This window comes from Macrotis lagotis, chromosome 1 (genome assembly GCF_037893015.1).
Source record: "Macrotis lagotis isolate mMagLag1 chromosome 1, bilby.v1.9.chrom.fasta, whole genome shotgun sequence".
In the NCBI taxonomy this organism is placed as follows: domain Eukaryota; kingdom Metazoa; phylum Chordata; class Mammalia; order Peramelemorphia; family Peramelidae; genus Macrotis; species Macrotis lagotis.
Window position 1 is genome coordinate 275,671,012 of NC_133658.1, and position 6,380 is coordinate 275,677,391.

Sequence of the window (6,380 nt, forward strand, 5' to 3'; positions counted from 1 at the left end):
GTAATTTTTTGAGGTTTTTATGCCCCAGTATATGGCTAACTTTTTGAAGAGGTATACTTTCTATTTTTATTGAATTTTCTCCAATTCTAAAATTCTATTTATCTCACCTTATTTCTTATTTATTTATGAATAGATTTACTTATTTCTAAGAGTAGAAAGCTGAAGTTTTGCTGTCTTTTTCCTTCTATAATTTATTTAACTTTTCCTTTAATAATATGGATGCTTTGGGGCAGCTAGGTGGTGCAGTGGATAGACCACTGGTCCTGGAGTCAGGAATACCTGAGTTCAAATCCGACCTCAGACACTTAATAATTACCTAGCTGTGTGGCCTTGGGCAAGCCACTTAACCCCATTCACCTTGCAAAAACCTAAAAAAAGAAAAGAATATGAATATTTTCTTAGCCCTACCAGATGTAAAATTATATTATAAAGCATCAATGATCAAAATTGTCTGGTATTGGTTAAGAAATAGAGTGGTGGAAAATTCAAAACCAACACCTCAGTTATTACCCTAAGAAACTAGAAGTGTACTTAACAGTTAGTTCAGAGCAGAAATCGGTTAAGAAAGGTTATGGGGTCTGTTTTGGACAAGTAGATTTTAAAAAAAATTATAGAGAGCTTTTGATGTGGGCCTAGAGCTCAGGAGAAAACATACCTTTTTTTAAATTTCATTTTTTATTTTTTCCAATAAACATTTTTTGTTGTTCAAAAAAAGAGAGAAAGAAATAGAGTGGTAGATTAGTGGAATAGACTAGGTACAATAGCAGGAAATGATTATAGTAATCTCTGTTTGATAAACCCAAAGAGTCCAGCTTTTGGAATAAAAATTCTCTTTTTGATAAAAACTGTTGGGAAAATTGGAAGTTAGTACAGCAGAAACTTGGATTAGACTAACACCTCACACCCTATACCAAGATAAGATCAAAATGGATACAGGAATTAGACATAAAAGATAATATTATAAGCAAACTAGGAGATCAAGGAATAGTTTACCTGTCAGAACCTATGGAAAGGGAAGCAGTTTATGACCAAGGAAGAGATGAAGAACATCATTAAAAACAAACTAGATAATTTTGATTACATTAAATTAAAAAGCTTTTGCACAAAGCCATTGTAACCAAGATCAAAAGGAATGTAGCAAATTGGGAAACAATTTTTACAACTAGTATTTCTTTCTTTTTTTTGTATTTTTTAAATTTAAGGCAACGGGGTTAAGTGACTTGTCCAAGGTCACACAGCTAGGTAATTATTAAATGTCTGAGACTGCATTTGAACTCAGGTACTCTTGACTCCAGGACTGGTACTCTATCCACTGGGTTGCCTAACTGCCCACAACTAGTATTTCTGACAAATGACTCATTTCTAAAATATATAGAGAACTGAGTCAAATTTATAAAAAAAAAAGTCATTCCCCAGTTGACAAATGGTCAAAGAATCTGCAGAGACAATTTACAGATGAGGAAATCAAAGCGATCCACAGTCATATGAAAAATTGCTCTAAATCATTACTTATTAGAGAAATGCAAATTAAAACATCTCTGAGATACCACCTCATACCTCTCAGATTGGCCAATATGATCAGAAAATATAATGATCATTGTTGGAAGGGTTGTGGGAAATCTGGGACACTAATACATTGTTGGTGAAACTGTGAACTCATCCAACCTTTTTGGAGAGCAATTTGGAATTACATCCAAAGGCAACAAAAATGTGCATACCCTTTGATCCAGCAATACCACTACTTGGTCTGTTATCTGAAGAGATGATGAAAAAGGGTAAAAACATCACTTGTACAAAAATATTCACAGCAGCTCTGTTTGTGATGGCAAAAAATTGGAAATTGAGTGAATGTCCATCATTTGGGGACTGGCTAAACAAATTGTGGTATATGTACATTATGGAACACTATTGTTCTATTAGAAACCAGGAAAGATGGGAATTCAGAGAAGCCTGGAAGGATTCGCATGAACTGATGCTGAGTGAGATGAGCAAAACATTGTACACTGTAACAGCAATATGGGTTTGATGATCAATCTTAATGGACTTGTTTATTCCACCAGCGAAACAATTAGGGACAATTTGAGGGTATCTGTGATGGAGAATATTATCTGTACCCAGAGAAAGAATTGTGGAGTTTGAACAAGGACCAAAGACTATTACCTTTAATTTAAAAAATAAACCATTATCTAATAGTCATATCTAATACTTTTTATCCATTAAGTGAAAAATATATTGTGTTAATCAGATGGGGGAGTGAATAATGAATTTTGGCATACCCCATGTATGTAATTTGAAAAAAAATTCTTCAAAATTTAAACAAAAGAATATGGATGCTATACCATTGGAGATATATATGTATGTATATTTAGGTTTTTGCAAGGCAATGGGGTTAAGTGGCTTGCCCAAGGCCACACAGCTAGGTAATTATTAAGTGTCTGGGGTCGGATTTGAATTCAGCTACTCTTGACTCCAGGACCAGTGCTCTATCCACTGCGCCACCTAGCCGCCCTGAGTGCATATATTTAATATTCATATTATTTCATCATCTATGGTAACTTTTAGGAAAATAAAATTTTCCTGATTATCACTTTAAATTGGGTTTATTTTTGTTTTTGCTTTGTCTGAGATCATGATTGCTATCCCTGTCTTTTTTTAACTTCAGCTGTAGTGTAATAGATTCTGATCCAGCCCTTTATTTTGATATGATTACTCTCAAGTGTGTGTTTCTTTTAAACAATATATTATATATTTCTGATTTCTAATCCATTCTTCTTTCTGATTCTATTATGGGTAAATTCATGCCATTAATATTTACAGTTATTACTGTGTATTTACCTCCATCATATTCCCCACACACACACCCCTTCTCCAGTTTACACTTCTTTTTACCCTGGTCCTTCCTCAAAAGTCTGTTTTGCTTCTGAATATTGCCTCATTTAATCTTCCCTGCCTCCTCTCTTCTTTATTCCTTTCCTCTTCTACTTCCCTGTCAGGTAAGATAGATTTCTACTCAACTAAGTCTGTATGTTATTAAGTCAATTTGAAACAATTCCAATGAGAATAAAGTTCAAGCATCACCTTGTTTGTATTTCCTCCTCCATTGCAAAAGCTATTCTTTGCATGCCCCTTTTGTGTGTTTTCTCAATTCTTCATTTTTCTTCCCCATTCTCACAAAGCACCCTTCTTTCTTGGCCCTTAAATTTTTTGAGTTCATCCCACCACAGTCAAACCATACTCATGCCCTCTACTCATATCTACTGCCCTAATGATGATAACATTCTATGGTATTACAAATATCATCTTCCTATATCGGAATGTAAATTTTTCAATCATATCAAGTCCCTTATGATTTCTTTTTCGTGTTGACTTTTTTATGTTTCTCTTGAGTCTTACGTTTGAATATCAGATTTTCTATTCAGCCTTGTTTTTTTTTTCTTCAGGAATGCTTGAAAGTCCTTTATTTCATTGACTATTCATTTCCCCCTGAAGGATTATACTTAGTTTTTCTGGGTGGGTTATTCTTGATTTCAATTTCCTCCTCCTGGATTATATTATTCCACATCTTCTGCTCCTTTAATGTAGAAATTTATCCTGACTGTGGCTCCATGATATTTAGATTGTTTCTTTCTGTCTGCATGCAGTATTTTCTTCTTGACCTGGAATTTAGTTATAATATTCCTGGGAGCTTTCATTTTGGAATCTTTCAGGAGATCAGTATTCTTTTCATTTCTACTTTAGCCTCTAGTTCTAGGATACCAGGGCAGTTTTTCCTTGTTAATTTCTTTAAAACAATTTTATGTCTAGATTCTTTTTTTGATCATGGCTCTTAGCACAATAATTCTTGAATTATATCTCCTGGATCTTTTCCCAGTTCAGTTGTTTCTCTGATGAGATATTTCAAATTTTTCTGTTTTTATTATTTAGACTTTGTTTTATTAATTCACAGTGTTACATAGAGTAATTAACTTCCACTTGCCCAATTCTAACTTCTGTACCTTTTTCCATTTGTTAATTCTACTTTTTAAGGAGTTCTCTTCAGTGGATTTTTGTGCCTTTTAAAAAATATTTGGCCAATTTTGTTTTCTAAGGTCTAATTTTCTTCAGTATTTTTCTTTTACCAAACTGTTGATTCTTTTTAGTATTTCCTTGCATTAATTTTTTTTCAGAAGAAAATGGGGTTAAGTGACTTGTCCAAGGTCACACAGCTAGGGAATTATTAAGTGTCTGAGGTCACATTTGAACCCAGTTCCCCCTGACTCCAGGGCCAGTGTGCTAGCCACTGTGCCACCTGACTGCCCCCATTAATTTATAAGAAAAGAAGTCATTCCCCAATTGATAAATGAACATAGGATATGAATAGATAGTTTTCAGATGAAGAAATTATAACTAGTTATAGTCATTTGAAAATTTGCTCCAAATCATTGATTTGAGAAATGCGAATTAAAATAACTGAGGTCTATCTCACACCAATCAGATTGGCTAAAATGACGAAAAAGGAAAATGATAAATATTACAGAAGATGTAGGAAAATTGGGACACTAATGCATGATGGTGGAGTTGTGAACCGATTCAACAATTTTAGAGAGTAATTTGGAACTATGGCCAAAGGGCAATAAAAGTGTGCTTATCTTTTGACTGAATAATACCACTACTAGGTTTATATCCCAAAGGAATCTTAATAAAGGGGAAAAAACTCACATTTACAAAAATATTTATGCAGTTCTTTTTGTAGTAGCAAAGGCTTGGAAATCGAGGGGATGCTGATCAATGGGGAATAACTGAACAAATTATACTATATGAAAGTGATGAAGTGATGAAGTACTATTATTCTGTAAGAAATCATGAACAGGTGGATTTCAGCCAAGCCTGGAAAGACTTAAATGAACTGATACTGAGTGAAGCCAGCAGAACCAGGAGAACATTGCACACATTAATAGCAACATTGTGAGCTGAGCAACTATGATGAATGCATCTCCTCTCAGCAGTTCAGTGATCAAGGACAATCCTAAAGGACCTGTTGTAGAAAATACCATCCATTTTCAGATGGAAAAAGTATGGAGTTTGAATGTAGAGTTAAGCATTCTCTGTTCACATTTAAGACTTCTTTTATATTTTTCTTTCTTTCTCATGTTTTCCCTCTTAGTTCTAATTCTTCTTTAATCACATGACTAATATGGAAATATGTTAAATATAATTGTATATGTACAACCTATATCAGTTTTCTCATTGCCATGGGGAGAGGGGAGGCTGGTAGAAAAATGTGGAATTTAAAAATTTGCAAAAATATATATATTGAAAACTATCTTTGCATGTAGTTGAAAATAAAATAAAATAAATCCTTGCATTGCTTTCATTTCCCTCCAATATTTCCTGTACTACTTTCTGATTTGATTTGACCTTTGTCCAATTCACATTATTTTTTTGAAGCATTGCTTGTAGCTGTTTGACATCAATGTCTTCTTTTGACCTTGTATCTTGATCTTCCTTGTCACCATAATAACTTTTTTTGGTTAGTTTTTTTAAAATTTGTTTGTTCGTTTTTTTCAGCCTATTTCTTGACTTTTAATTTTATGTTAAAGTTGAACTTTGCTCCTGGGATGAAGGGGATACTATTCCAAGCTTCAGGGTTTTTATGTTTCTCCTTTTGGAGCTAGTTCTAGGGGCTTGTAAGTTTATTGTGCTTCCAAGGTGATATGATCCAAAGTATGATCATCATTCTCCTGGTCTGTGCTCTGGCATCTTGCTCCCCTGTAGCCACAAGTGCTATCGTTTCTCTTGGCTTTGAACTATTACAAGATCTCCTGCTCATTTGTGGGTCCTTTTTTTTTTTTTTTTTTTTTGCTTTGGAATCAAGACCAGGGCCCCTTCTCCATTATGAGCAACCACATTCTTCTTTGCCCTAGAGCTATGACCAGAGCCTATATCCCCAGTGACCACAGGTACTAATCTTTTTCTTTGTCCTGGAACTGAGATCTGAAACTGAAATCTGAAACTGAATGTGGTCTAAGCAACAAGGTCCTTCCATGGGAATCTTTCGTATGTGCTCTTAGTTCTGCTTAGCAGTTAGTCAAAACCCCATTAAATAATGGATAAAAAAAGAATGGGAAAAATTCAGTAAAACAAACCAACAAATCAACCAAAACTGAACATCATATACAGGGTTTAATGTCCATAGTCCCCTGACTCTTCCAGAACTAGAATTGGACATTATAATTATGCAACTTCCTTTTTTGATTATGTGTATGGTTAAAAAACTTTAGGCATTAATTCTGCAGAAGAAAATTTGTGATTCTGAGGAGAAAGCTGAATTAAGTAATGGGTTTGCTTTGTTTTGCTTTTTTGTCTATCTTCCTTACTTTGTAACAATGAACCTAACTTTG